The sequence below is a fragment of the Armigeres subalbatus genome, chromosome 3 (genome assembly GCF_024139115.2).
Source record: "Armigeres subalbatus isolate Guangzhou_Male chromosome 3, GZ_Asu_2, whole genome shotgun sequence".
NCBI lineage: Eukaryota > Metazoa > Arthropoda > Insecta > Diptera > Culicidae > Armigeres > Armigeres subalbatus.
Window position 1 is genome coordinate 253,707,588 of NC_085141.1, and position 16,325 is coordinate 253,723,912.

Below are 16,325 nucleotides of genomic sequence, written 5' to 3' on the forward strand. Positions count from 1 at the left end.
CAATGTAGGAGATCATTAAAATAATAAGGTTTTCATGACTTTCTAAAGCATTTAAGAAATGTTTTAAAAATAGGCCTGGGCCAAAACGCTCGAATGATGGTCAAAAATGACTCAATTGCATGTAAAATGATGGTGAACCCATGGTTGTTTGTTTTTTCTTAAGGTGACACGGGAAGCACGAACAATCATCAAATAGTCATCATTTTCATCATTGAATGCTTAATTAATTATCTACAACAAATATGATTTTGAAAAAGTATCACCGGCGCGTGCTTACTCGCGATCTACATTCTGATACATTTACAGTTTCATTAATCAACTGAAAACCAAAATACGCCACTCCAAAGTTACGAGGTGACAATGCTAGAAAGAGACAAAAGATAGGAAAAATAACACGGTGTTTAGTGCCTCCCCGAGTCACCTTAATGGATTGAAGTACAATCTTACAGATGTGGTTGAAGAATATCAAATCGGTAAATTTGAATGAATATGAAGGGATTTTGCTAAATTTTTCTAATGGAGCTCAATGATGGATAACTAATTATGAATTGTAATGGTAATATTCGTTCATAAATGTACTACAACAGATTATATGAGTGGTTTTATGAGTGAGGCCATTTTACCCCAGGGGTGCATTTTGGACCATTCTCCCCTATACCGTTACAAACTTTAACCGGCGTAAGAAATTACAGTTCAGCAGCGTGAAGAATTTTGAACGGTGGCCCGCCAATACAAACAAATATTGGCAGCGGTGTGTTGCCAAAAATTGTAATTGGTGGTAAAACACCAAAATCAACCATGCGTCTCCACGCACGTGGGATGCCTCTATTGTGGATGGTTTTTGCATATGTTTATTATGTACTCGGGAAATCGAAAATGCTACGCACCTAAAGAGCATCCTAAAATTGAACCATGCTTACAGAGCTACCTGGAGACCCCGAATATAACTGACTATAATTAGAATATTATGAGAGAGATATTTTTTTAAGCGATGCATTCAAAATGTGTTGGTAACAAATTTTCTGAAAACATGACTTTAGGATATTTTTATCAACTTGATTTCAAGCAACCCAAAACTCTGACATCATAACGAAATCATAATTTATTTTCAAACTTTTATCTTCATGATTGATTATTTCTTTTTCGATTATGTTTTGCTGTGAATATCTAAACTGTATGATAAGACATAACTACATAATTACATAACACTAATAACTAATTTCGTTATCGCTTTTATATCCATATCAGTTATCAATTTACTCTCAGTCACTGTAAGATATGCATGCTGATAACGTTACCCGTTATCAACCTGAGTAATCCAAATCAGTGACGTCACAATAACAAAACAAGTTATCGATTTGATCTCAAGCTGTGCTCGGGCACCGGATTGCAAAACTGTTGGGAATTCCGCACATACGAAAATTCTATATAATTCTTTGCACATCGTAGCGTGCAGATAACATACCCGTCCACTGACAATACCTATAGGTTCCAACATACTGAAGGTCAATTGGTGTTTATTGCTGTGTGTAGAGCAGACCGTCTAGTTGCTACCGAGTGATGTCTGGTTGAAAAGGTCATCGTTGTCTAACAGCAATTTTAATTACATGGTTGTTGGTTCCGTAACGACAATGCGGTGGGACATCGCGGACAGCTGACGTACATACATATGTGTATCCGACATGGTTGGGGACAATTAATTGCATGAATGATTTTTGCGGTAACAGGTTGGGCTGCTTTGAAAAGCTTTGACGTTTTCGTTGTATAAATATTTGAAATTCCTTTGCTTACATCCTTTTTTACAATCGCCTGATTACACTCAGACATTAACTCTGCCTATTTTTATTGTAAACTAGACGAACCTGCCCATTTTGATATATAGAGATATTTTTATATTATTAATTGTGTACACGTCAATAATTGCTATTCTGAATTTCCACTTGTAGGAACCCAAACTACATCTACATTCACTTCATAATATTTTATTATTTTTTCATTATGTTTGCAGTGCATTGAAGAACACACTTTCTTTGTTACTGCCATCCCACTTGAAATAGATCTGACAATCGAACAGTTTTCGCCAGGGCGATAATCGTCAGAGTAGGTGCCTATTTAAGTACCACCAACAGAAAGAACCGTACAACTAAATAGATGGATATAGATAGACTGTTAGAGCGACTGACCTTAGTTTCATTAACCCTATATGTATGTCCATTGAATCGCTGCACTTCAATTAGATATAGCTTGAATCGCAGAGCTATAACGAAACCTTTCGCAGGAGTCGACGTTTGTAATTTCCATATTTTTCACTGTCTTGTGCAATGCTTTTCTTATGTTTGTTTCCGTTCATTGATGATTTACATGTTTGCAGAACTTGTCACCACTCTAACCTTCATATTTCGGTCTGCATCATTCAACCTTTGCTCAGCAAAACTTCTATCATTTTTGCAAGTCATTTTGTAGAATGATGACATTTGTGTAATAAAAATCACTTGATTGAAATATGTGCAAACAATAGGGGTCAAGGTTGAGAATAGCGGTGCTGCCCTAATAGATATTCTGCCTATATGCAAAGCCACTGGCTATTTATGGAAGACTAGTAATCTTGTCCGAATACAAATTAGATAGTCGATAACGGGTTTCTCATGCCTTGGGGTTTTAACCTTTTTGTTTTGTGAACAACATGTTCATACACAGGTAATACAGCTTCGTACACGTACACTTAGCAAAAAGACTATTTAGTCTTTTCCATAAAGTTTTGCACTTCTTATCAAAACGGTGATAGCTTTCACCTATCCCGGCGACAAATAGGTTTATCGTCTATTAAGATTACGATTTTGTATATTATAAAGAGTTACTTGATGCCAATGATCATTCAATCAATTTTGTATTTACACTTTCTCATATTCTGAATAGGATAGGCTCTGTGCTTCGTATTTCCTTTCTCTGGAACACCATACAGTATATCTACGGTGATATTGCATGTGGTAGAATATTTTAGGGGGGTCTCCAGTAACCTTGCGGTCAAAGGCGTAGGATTGCCAATCCGGAGATGGCAAGTTCGATTCTCGGTCCGGTCTAGGATGTTTTCGGATGGAAAATATTCTCGACTTGAACTTGCCATACAAGATACATACTCATGCAATGGCGGGCAAAGAAAAGCTTTTAATAACCTAGGAAATGCTCATAGAATACTAAGTTGAAAAACATGCCAAGTTCCAGTTGGAATGTAGAGCCAGTGAAAAGCATGAGCATGAGCATTATTGACCGTCCACGGTTGCTACTCCGTTATTGCCAGGTCAGCTGTAATTACACAGAAAACCAACAGATGAAGTTTGGGACTAACAGCTCGTTTAGAGCCTTCTTAACCTTGTCCAGCGTTGGTGATTCCACAGCCTGACCGTCGCCGACTATGTCCATCCTGCTCCTATACACCTTCATTTTCACCGTTCAACAAATCTTCGAAGTGCTTCTTCCACCTGGCTGCCACCATAGTCTTGTCTGTCAGCAAATTCCCCTCTCGGTCATTGCACATGGCGGGCACTGGCGCAGTCTTATGCCGCGCGCCATTGACAGTTACGTAAATCCTCCGCATATCGTTTCTATCCATGTTCTCCTGCGCTTCAGCTATCACACTCACTTCGTGTTGCCTTTTTCTTCTGCGGTGGATTCATTTCTCTTCTGCCCTTGATACACTGTACCGCTCTCTGTTGAAACGGGTACGAGCCACTAGCATTCGACTCCTAGCAACATTTTTCTCGTCCGTCACTCGCTGGCACTCCTCATAAAACCAACCATTTCGTTGGCGTCGCTGTGCAGTGTCTAACACTTCCTGCGCTGTTGTAAGCACAGTTTCGTGGATATGTTCCCACAATCTGTTGACGTCGCCAGATCCGGTGGCATCTCCTATCCGCTCGTCCAGCTTCTGGCGGTACTGTTCAGTAACTCCTTCAACTGACAAGCGTTGGATATTGAAATGCATCGTTCTGTTGTTTCGTGAATTCGCTGGAAAGTCGCGCCCGAATTTTCGCAACTACAAGATAGTGATCCGAGTCGACGTTCGGACCTCTGAAAGATCTTACATCTATAACATCGGAGAAATTTCGTCCGTCGACCAGCACGTGGTCTATCTGTGAGCAAGTGTCTCCACTCGGGTGTTGCCAGATGTGTTTGCGGATATTCTTACGTACGAAGTAGGTACTGCTTATTGCCATCCCTCTAGCAGCAGCAAAGGTTACAATTCGTATACCATTATCGTTGGTAGCGGAATGAAGGCTTTCCGTACCAATGACAGGGCGAAAGAAAAATGATACAAAAATGGAAAAGCAACGCGGGTCTAACGTATTTTCTCGAAGGCTGATTCGATATCTTAACTACTTCGCGACGACTAATACATGCACTGCACTTGCTTGCTCGATGACAACTGCAAACTTAATAACTGAGGAAACGCTAATAGATTCACTTGTCATAAGACGAGTTTGTACAATACCATTGAATTCCACCACTTAATTGTATCTTGACAGATACATATTTCGACGTCAACAGTAAGGCCGTCTTCAGTGTCTCGTACTTGACTCCTTACTGTTGAGGTCGAAATACGTATCTGTCAAGATACAATTAAGTGGTGGAATTCAATGGGATTGTACAAACTCGTCTTATGACAAGTGAAGACATTCCACTAAAAAGCTCAAAATAATTTTCTTAAGCTAATAGATTACTAAGTAGGGCCCTCCTTAGCCGTGCGGTAAGACGCGCGGCTACAAAGCAAGACCATGCTGAGGGTGGCTGGGTTCGATTCCCGGTGCCGGTCTAGACAATTTTCGGATTGGAAATTATCTCGACTTCCCTGGGCATAAAAGTATCATCGTGCTAGCCTCATGATATACAAATGCAAAAATGGTAACTTGGCTTAGAAACCTCGCAATTAATAACTGTGGAAGTGCTTAATCAACACTAAGCTGCGAGGCGGCTCTGTCCCAGTGTGGGGATGTAATGCCAATAAGAAGAAGAAGAAGAAGAATAAGAAGAAGAAGAAGAAGGAAATTACTAAGTTGAAAAGCAGGCCTAGTTCCAGTTGGAATGTAGAGTCAGTGAAGAAGAAGAATATGTTTTAGGGGGAGGCTGTTTGTGCTTTTCATTACCAAGTCTTTGCCTTTGGCCTTGTCTCTTGCACTATTGGCTGATCTCCGGTACCCGATTGCTGATGGTCCCTTCATTTCCGCTGCAGATCTGACATGATCTGGTTGGTTGCTTTGAGAACGGATTTGTGTCTGGCCAGCTAGAGGTGAATCTTTCATTCGGAATCATATTGAACCTTGGACAATGGACAGTCGGATACTACATCTTTGGGTGTCTCCTCAATTGTATACACTCTGTGCTCTGAACATATTTTCGACTTTATTGTATGGTTCAACCTGTTATGATTTCTATCGTTGCCTTGATAGAAACTGCTTCATATGAAATCTCGCGTCTCCATGAGATCCATTTAGCCATATCGATTAGATTTGTTCACCATTTTCAAAAGTATTCCAGATTCAAAGTGCCACCCCTCCATTTCAATCAGTCTTAGATTGAGTCTCCTGACCAAATTGTAGCATCCATGGAGATTTAGAGGTGCATCGAACTAGATTTGTGATTTTTAAGACTTTTTCATAGAAATGTCTGATTGTGATCAATTTTACTCCACATAAATAATAGAAGCATTAGTCGTTAATAGCTTTTTTAGTCTACCGTGGACCCCCGATAGTTTGAACTCTGGCTCATTTTTTTATTTGAACTTCTGGTTGCTCTATGGGCATCAGATAAAACGGTTTCTGGCTAGGGGAAGAGGCACCAAAACAACACACCCACTGATTCTGCGTTCCGTTTCACGATGATCCATTTTTTTTCTCCAAACCACGTGCTAAATGACGTATGGACACTTTTTAATTCGAACGATGTTCAAATCAACCGGGGTTCAAATTAAAACTTTTCAGTAAAACGGCATGCGTGGCATATGGTTCTGAAAAACTCAATACTGTAACTCTTTAGATTTCTGCAGGATTTGCTTATAGGTTGGCCAAACTCACTTGACGATATGTGACACCAATAAACGATAAACGGCACCAGTATAACCAAATTTGTAACTGTCATTTACTACCCATCGGGACCGATGCCAGGTTTACCACCTGAAGGTGGTCATTCTCACTTAAGAGTTTGGCACCAATATGCTCGACTTCTTAACTGTCCTTTTTAGGTCCGCACTATAGGTTGGCCCAAGATGAATACACAGCCACTTGAAGGCGATAAAACTGACTAGGAAGTATTTGGCATGAGTTTCATTCGCTCTTAGGGAAACATCTGGAATTTTGAGTATCCGAACAGCACCAATATGCTCGATTCCGTTACTGCCCCTTTAGATCCTCACCGGGACCCGTTCCAGATTGGCCGCCTGAAATTGACTTTCGGGACGCCAATACGTTCATGTTTTGGAGTGTCCACTTAAGGTTCTTACCGGAACCGATATCAAGCAGCTATGTACTCGAAAACAACATATCTACTTATGCGATAATTTTACTTATGGTAGTTTCTTCATAATCGGTTCCGATCGTAGGTTTTAAAAGACTGAAATAAAAATTTCCTCCTGCACAATTAAAAAAAATCATAAAAAATAAGAAATTTCAAATATAGAAATCAGAGTAGAAGCAATTAATGATTAATGAACATAACATTACTATGAACATTGTAAAATTTGTCATAAGACGAGCTTGTATTACTCCATTTAATTCCACTAGTTTATTGTACCTTTGACAGATACGTATTTCGATTTTCTAGTCTAGACAGTCTATACATACACAGCCATCAGTCGGAAGAATCTTGGAAAATGATTGAATTGACTATTTCTATCATTAGTCTTGTCATTGTCTTTATTAATGTTTGAAGCACATAAAAGCTGCCAGCCTGGTCAATACTGTGCAGCGTTGTTGATTTTTTTTTCTGTAAATCAATACTTCACTTGAATTCACATTTCAGACATCGAACGGGGACATCTCATTCCATACATTATTAAGTGGTAAATAATCAGTCGTTGGGAGTGATTTATGTAGAGAATTAATGTACACCTGAGTGGTGAGAAAAGAATCGATTTGGTTGTCAAACTGAAGTCAACATTTTCTATTGTGCCGGACATTGAAGATCTAATATTGAGAAGTTTTGTTATTATTTGGGGAAAAAATGAAACAAACTTAGTTTGAGTTTTATATTCTTTGTAATAAACATTTTCACATTATATTTCGAGTGGAAATTTGGCTCCACACCTGTACCACGAATGCCAATACCCCGAATGCAATTACCCCAAAGGCTACCACCCCGAATGATATAGTACCCCGAAATCCATTACCCTATAAAACCATTACCCCGAATACATTTCGAATCTGTAGTTTTCCATCATTTTTTTACACCCATAGATACCGATGAATTGTAGAATGACAATCTCCGAAAAGAATTTATTCAGAATAAAATTATACACTACTTAGAGTTACTTAGAGAAACGCAATAAAGGTTCTGTTTAACCAACATTTGTGATTTTTCGTCTAATTAACTTAAACTATCATTCTACGCTATTATTACCTGGGAAAGTCTATTCTATGAAATGGAGTAAATGAGGAGATAACACCTTCTTTTAATTAATATAAGGCGTACAGTGAAAAAAAATGCCTTCTTCAAATGAACGCTAACAGTTTAAAGCAAACAGATGATATAATGCCTTTTTTAAATGAACTAGTATAAGGCAAACATAAGAGATAATGCCTTCTTCAGATAAACGGGTCTGCCCCATATAACGCAGAAAAAAGAGATAACGCATGCTTAAAATAAACGTATTTGCCCGGTTTAAGGCAAACAGAGGAGATATTGCCTTCTTTGAATGAACGCATTTGCCCGATATAAGCAAATGTAGGAAATGACGCCTTCTTTGGGTGAACGCATTCTGTATAAGGTGAATATAGGAGATAATGCCTTTTCGAACGCGTTTGCCCGGTTTAAAGCGAACATATGAGGTAATGCCTTCTTTAAGTGAACGAGTTTGCTCGGTTTAAGGCGGACAGAAGAGATAACACCTCTTTCAAATGATCGCGTTTGCGAGGTATAACGAAACTATGCCTGTTCCTTTCTAAAGGAGGAACAAGCATATTTGATGAACAGAAGAGATCCTTTCATTCTAGGGTCTTGTCGTCATGCCCTTCTTGTCACAGTAAGGTTTACCGCCGGCTTTCCGCAAACTTCAGAAGCAACATTTCCACGCCTTTATTCTGTTGAAATACATGTTCGCGAGCCGTCTCAAGCCCAGTCGACGTGGGCTGAAATTTCCACCATGAGAACGTGCTGCGACATTATCACCTTAGCTTTAACAGTTTTCAAAGATAGCACATGATATGTAACGGGATTTTATGGACCGAGAATTCGTTCTATACTGTTTCCAAATATTTCTAGTTTAATATCTAGGCTGTGCATATGCACAGCACATGTTTCGAATAATTAACAATGTGAAGACTGGACAAATCAAGCATCCGGAAGATATTCAATTTGCAAAAAAAGAGCTAACCGCGGTGGAGGTTGGTACTCGGATTCTGATGGCTTTTCCGCAAACGTGACCTTTAAGTGGTCTTGTTGTGTAGGGGTTATCACGCGTGAGTACTAGAGAGTACGAGGTTGGATTCTTTATACGTGGATTCTTTTTCGCAAATTTCATATCAATTTGTCCATTTCGAAACATGTGCTGTGCATATGCACAGCCAAGATATTTAACAAAAAATTGTTTTCGTACGGCCGAGTTGCCGAATAATATGCAATTAATTGTTAGTTCTAGTTTGATAAAACGATTCGCGAGTCCAACACGGTGAGCCTTGTCAAAGGGCTATCGGCTCGAAAAATAAGTACGGAGCAAATTTTCCTTGTGTAAATTGTTTAATTTACTTAACTGGAGTCGCCCTGCTATTGAATAAGTCCTAGAACAAGTAGAACATTCTTATGAATGATCCCTTTAGGGGTGATGGCATTCAGGGTAGTGACTCATTCGGGGTAATGGCACTCGGGGTAGTGGCCATCGGGGTAATGGCATTATGGGTAGTGTCGTAGACTCGGAAAATTAGTAGGAATGCAACTAAAAAGCACTTGTTACGAAATTTTACGAGATTCTGCAGCTGGTTGGAGCTGGAATGTATGTAAACCATATAAAAGCCATCTGCAGTCTCGCGCATTTGTGCGCCCTCACGCAGCATTGAAAAAGAAATTCGAAAACCTGGAAATGTTTGACAGCCAAATACTGCAAAATAATTTTGCTTATGGGAGTGATTTCAAAATATCCCTCTACTCGCTAGAGAGCAGAGAAGCGGCTCTATCCGCAACACCCAGATGTACACTCCATGGGTCTTCCTTTTTTCAAACTTTATTTCTGTGATTTTAATTATAAGTTATATATTAACATCATATATCAGAGATCTTCGATATCTTGTATGGGACCTAGTTTTTAGTCTAGTCCCCTGGCTCTTACTGCCCATAAATCCATTACAGTCCCATGAAGATAGGAAATTAAGCAAACATGGGACTGTTATGAATTTATGGGCAGTTTACAACATTTACACACATAATGCAGCGTACACACGGTCAAGCAGTTTGACCATCTCCCTACAAATCGACGTATTATTTACCCGTAATGCTGGGTAGACACCTTTACGTGGTGTGTTACGGGGTAAGATCTACCACGGTTACATTGCCAGTTACAGGAAAATCCTGACCCAACGAATACCTTCCTCATTATCCAACTCCGTAGTACTTATGAGGGTGTCGCTAAGTCGGTGGCCTCTCGTTAAGTAAGTACTACATCAACACTTCCCTCCTCTCCCTAGTTACGGTGAAGATGGGTGTGGCCAGGAGTAGTAATCCTCATGCTTTTGTTATTTTTGTTTAAGACTGGAATCAAGGACCACTCCCCTTCTTGATTTCTGATAGTATTCTAGATAAGGATCTCAAAAGTAAAACATGAGTATCACTAGTGTCCAATCTACGAATTACACCGTTTTTTGTTGTTATCTCGAAATTGTGTAAAATGGATATCAGTTTCTCAAACAAATGATTCATTTATATTTTTTAATTTTTTTTCGCCATTTTTTTGTATGGGTGACTAAAGAGGGATCAAGTGTACTCATATTGAGGCAATAACTTCAAATCCAAATATCCTAAAACTTTGATGGAATGTTGACATTTTCATAAGTACAGATCATTAAGCATATTTAGGGCTTTGTGCTGTGAGAAAACGAAAGCATTTGGTCATTGTTATGAAAAGTTGTTCAAATTTTGCGTGGCCAATAAAACATCTTTAAGAAGGTCAAAACATACATAATAAATCTCTGCATAATAAATAAGGTTGTTAATCCAAAAAAAAATAACTCACCACATAAAGGTCTATACTAAAAAATACGCTAGAACAAAACTACTTTAGTTTTCGTTATAACAGGGGGTGATCAAGTCTCCCCGGGGATCAAGTCTCCCCACTTTCCCCTACTGTATGCGATTTCGGGCAGTAGGAGCAGTAAGTATTACCAGTAACACGTATCATTGTTTTGATGTAATTTATTTATTTCATAATGTCAGAAGTAATTCATTTTTATTTATTTCATAATTTCAGAAGTAATTCATTTTTATTTATTTCATAATGTCAGAAGTAATTCATGTATTCCTAAGTTAATCAAACAAACAAAACGTGCCTAGTTATGCATCCATACATGACCAATTCCAAGTTAATGTAAAATCAGATACAGTAATGTGTTTTCCAAAGTATTTCATCATTACTGATTTGCCAGTGACTTTCATAAATAGTCGAAATCAACTCGCAGTTCATCACGTACGCATTATCAAAGCAATCACGTGATGATCATGTCCACAATAGTCGCTTCAGATGACAATATAAATAACAGGAATTCGCCAAGATAGACATGTACGTACAGTAAGCTTTTTTTTTTAGTAATTATCATTATTTTATTCGTTAGACTCATATGTCATTAGGTGTTATGAAGTCGACATTAGTGGCTTGCTCAGAGGATGTAACTTGATTCTTATACAATAATGTCCCATTTTTTGGAAACTCGCAATTGCGTCGAAGTTTGGGAATATCCAGCGGATTTTTTTTATCTTTATTAAAATGAAATTTATTTTTTTTTCAAGTTCTTCGCTATAAAATTTATTTTTTCTAAAAGCGTTTTGCCGAGGATCCTCAATCGGATCCAGCGTTTATTTATTAAACATTATTAAGAAGGCCTTCCTTCTTTCAACTAATTCTAAGAAATATAGTTAAAACTCCAAAATAGAATCAGTTGTCCAAACTAATCCCATCACCCTATACCTACTCGTCGATCATTTCGTATCAAATTGTATTGATAATAAGTTCGTCTAAAGCTAAAGGCAAGACAAGTGTCGATGTAGTTTTGTTTCCACAGAATTAGTAAACAGTTTGCTATAGGTTACACTTGAATGAGTGCGTGTGAAACGTGAATGATTCGCGATTTCACACACAGAGTGATAATTGCTTCTAAACCCTGCGAGGCAGCTTTTCAGAACTGAAGATTTAGACTAGCAACGTGGTAACTAACCGAGCGGACGCGGGCTGTTAACGGCGCTAGAACTATCACTAGAGTCGTAAACGTGACGTTATGGGTTTCGCGAATGTAAATGAAATATCTTTAATATATAACCCCCTACGAAATGCTTTTAGGATATAAAAAAAGTTAATTGCTCTCATTATGATTCCATCCATCGTTTATTATGTATTCTAGACAAAACTGGATTGGAAATCATCAAAAATGAATCCCATTTAATAGTAAAAATGCGAGGTAGAGCGCTTTGTGGAGTTTAGCAAAATTGAAAAATGAACCTTTAACACCATTTGATACCAAAAGCGAAAAGACACTCAAGGATGGTTCCGCTGTTTTAGTCCGATTAGCAAATATCTCTTTCTTGAGGCTAAATTTTGAAATGTGTACAAATACATAATGGTTTTAAATTTCAATAGTGTAGTGTAAGTCAGTGTAACTAGCGTTTCAGCTTCGTATACAGTGTAATTTAATGAATAGCAAAGCAATTGAAGTAAAATACAGTGCCACAGGTCCACCATATGACCCAAAGGCTATCATTGCCCTTCGTCTCTTATTTCCCATCGATAGGTAATAATGTTATGAGTGCATTACCATCGGTTGAAATAAAATCCATAGGCGATCAATAAAAATTGCGACTAATTCTGTTGAAATTAGCAGACGTCACTTTTCTCACAGTTGGATGTAACATTTGTCGTGAGCTTCTTATAATATATTCCCTTTTCTACTGTCAATCACATATTTCAAAAACCGGTTCCCCATGTGATGATTGCCACCATTCATCGGTGCACATGCAAGTTGAAAAACCCCTCGATGCAGGTATAATGCATTAATAAATTTTTGCACTCAGTATCAAAGCTCAAACCGATCGCCGTACTGACACAGAACACAACTGTTGATGAGTTCGGTATTATCCGGCTTGTCGGTTTACATCTTTTATTCTCAATGAATGCACCAGGCCTGATAAGGGACGTTTGCGGTTGCTATTTGTTTTGAGCCGGCTTTTTAATGGGTATACATTGCGAACTTTTTTTTGTTGTTATTGATAGATTCGGTACAGTATCAGCTTCCAGAATTACGTCGAAGATACTATTACGACACGACCTATTTTTAAATTGTTAAATTCTGATGGTTTTGTTTCTGTAAATTTTATATTTCTTGGTATAAATTTTCTTCATCCGTTAGTGCTTTCACATGTACAAGAAATAATATTTTATTGCAGTTTGGGATGGATCATTATCAAATTCTCGTAGAAAAATGAGGTATTCTTCTTCTTCTTCTTCTTATTGGCATTACATCCCCACACTGGGACAGAGCCGCCTCGCAGCTTAGTGTTCATTAAGCACTTCCACAGTTATTAACTGCGAGGTTTCTAAGCCAGGTTACCATTTTTGCATTCGTATATCATGAGGCTAACACGATGATACTTTTATGCCCAGGGAAGTCGAGACAATTTCCAATCCGAAAATTGCCTAGACCGGCACCGGGAATCGAACCCAGCCACCCTCAGCATGGTCTTGCTTTGTAGCCGCGCGTCTTACTGCACGGCTAAGGAGGGCCGGCTAAGGAGGAAAAATAAGGTATTATAAAAGTATAATCTGGGGAAGTAACCCGAGAAACTATAAACCTCTGCCTTCTCCTCTGACATTACATCCTCCAGTGAAACATTGCCGCCTCGCCGTTAATATCTGCGAAGTTTCTAAGCCAAGTTACTATTTTTGCATTCGAATGTATATCACAATGTTAGCGTGGTGATACTCTTATGCCAGTGAAGTTTAGAAAATTTCCAACCCGAAAATTTCCACCCTTTTCAAGCATGGTCTTGCTTTGTAAATGCGCATCTAACCTCTGGACTAAAGAGGATCCTTGCATTAAATAAATTTTATCTGCTAGAAAAATACATCAAGGATTGACCTTCTGCGGAAATACAGTTCTGCCACCTTTGCAAATGTTTTTTTTTTTTTAATCTTGCTTTTATTCAGAAGGCTCATTTGGCGTTACGGAGCCGGAAATATGTTTTTTTTTTTGTACAATTTATTTTACAATTCTTGTGATTCTTACAACTAGAGTTAGTTTGGGTAGCCGACGTACACGCGACTGACTCGAGGTTAGGGATCACAAATACACAATAGGAATAGGAGGGGGTAGGGTTTTAAAATTATTGATTGCGATGTTGTTGCTTTGGTTTGATGGTGGTTTTTGCATTGATCTGTAATGGAAGCGAAACAAAAAAAAGGAAAAAAGAGACAACGGAAAGAAGAGGACACTTTTAAGGGTAAATGCTACATACAGGGGACTCACAAAGATTCAAATTCTAACATCAATCTTTTTCAAAAACAGATAGATAAGGTTCATATACTCTAAATCAAGGCCCGCCAACTTTGCAAATGTTCGGCCAACAATATCCATGTTGTTCGTGAAACAAATAAATTGACTGGATCTGTTAAAAATCATACCCCAGCTGTTACACCTGGCTCTCCACATGACACCTTCTAGCGCAATGTTGAACAACAGCCCATCACCTTGTCTCAATGCTCGGCGTGATTCGAACGACATGAAGTGTTCGCCCGAAATCTTAACACAGTTTGGCAAACCAACCACCTTTGTTTTGATCAGACTGGTGAGCATATGACCCATTTCTTCCACTCATCCGGTAGCTGTTCAGTTTCCCAGATTTCGACTATCAGTTTGTGCAGGCAAGTGGCCAACTTTTCAAGGCCCATCTTGATGAGCTCAGCTCCGATACCATCCTCACCAGCTGCTTCATTGATCTTCAGCTGTTGGGTGGTATCCTTAACGTTCTTCAAGATGCTGGCTGGTTGGCTTCCATCGGCCGCTGATCTGACGTAGTCGAGTAAAATTGTTCTTAAGGTGAAGGTGGGTTGAGTACCAAAACAAAGCTTTGATAGTATTGGTACAATAAAAACTTTCATATACTGTAGTAGTATTGGTGTCGTATTTATAGAAAAACAAAGAATATTAGTAGGGTGGTTCAAAAAACGACCCAGCACCACTCACTCGATTCCGTCCCTCGATTCCGTCCCATGCTCCGAGTGTCCTCAAAAAACCGATTTGAACAAAAACTGGTTGAGCGCAAGCCGGTTCAAGTTTGTATGAAAACTAGTATGGGAAACTAAACCTTTTATTACACTGGCTACGGCGCCTCCCCTCCAAACGCTGGCGAAAAGATAACCCACATGGCTGAAAGCAACATTCCAGAGACTTCAGTGAACGAAAACCGCACCGCAGGAAAAATCCATTGATTACGTAACGCAAATATAGCATTTTATACTCCACTCACCCTTATGTCACACTTTTTGTATGAAGTATCTGCCCCTGGTACGATAGTGTAGACTAGACTAGACTGGAAGTATCTGCCCCTGGTGCGATAGATATCACAGACAAATTCTGGGAATTTTGTTGAATTGCACGTTTCACTGATGCCTTCTGAGAAGCCTAATTATCATGCGAAAAAATCGCTACCTCGATTAAAATCGACTCCCAACTATTGGAACGACCATTCAATATGGATTGTCTACGGAGTTGAAGCTCTTAAATATTTCATCCAGTCATATGGTCTCCCCCCTCGCCATCGCCCAGTGACGGAGTGCCAGAATCAGTATAATGTTAAATTCAACCTCGCCATATCAACTGTCATACAAACCTGAAACGACCTGCGCACGGTAAGCCTCTATTCAAACCAGCCCAAACCATTGGATGACACCCAAATTATAAATCATAATCAACTGAGCGTGGCGAAGCAAAATTATTTTTTGAACCACCCTACTTATTAGTTTGCTGCTGCCGGTGCCGGTGCACCGCGGTGTTTACATTCGCTCCGCGATCAGTTTTTAATCGTTTTTTTCGGGCAAAACTAGCAGTTTATACTAAGTTTTCGGTTCAAATAAGTGACTGATTTCAAAAAGTGGTGTTTAATTTGCATTCTATCAACATTTCGGGCTGCTCATGTGCGGAGCAGTGAGTAAAAACTTGATTTTTCCAATGCCCTTTGAGAAGAAGTGAAGTGCAGTGATGAACCCACCAAATCGCGAACGGCTATTAAATTGGCACGAAACTGCAGATTTATGCTACAATTCGAGCCGGAATACATAGGATTCATTGAAGAAACATGTTCATTATCACGGGAAGTAAGGAAATATGCTGTAAACAGGTTAGTAATTTGAATATTAAACTTTTGTTCGATGCTGTTCGATGCATTCGAATGTTGGTGGGAGAGGAGTGCGGAAGGTGTGGGGTTGGCCCGTGGAAGGTCCGGTGCCATATTGGCTGCCATCGTGGTACTCTTTCAACTATGTCCTTAAAGTCTAAAAAGGAATTCAACAAATTTTCTGTGGGAATTCTAAACAATTGGCTATGAAACTTACGAAATATACCCGTTGGAAATTCCTAATGATTTCCAGTAGATAAACAGTAGATAATGAAATCGGCGGGAAAGATTCTCCTTGCAGCAGTGTAATCCAACAGATGAATCATGATATTCGAAATACTTGTTGGGCTTTTCAAGGGATGGTTTCTTTAAAGAAGGGCGCGTCAAATACATTACAACTGTGCGGGTAAGTACCCATCTTAATGATGCCCATGTAATATGACCAGTGTTGTGCTGAATCATTTTCAGACGATAATGATTGTAATTTTCATGTGAAAAACAGTAGGTAGGCGAGTTGTCGCCGGCGACCACTT

The 16,325-nt window shown here is 39.0% G+C and overlaps 1 protein-coding gene across 1 annotated transcript in view; it reads left to right on the top strand.

Moving 5' to 3' along the window:
- LOC134223642 (oxidative stress-induced growth inhibitor 1-like) overlaps positions 1–16,325 on the top strand; it is a 110,496-nt gene that overhangs the window by 23,655 nt on the left and 70,516 nt on the right. The window lies entirely within an intron of this gene.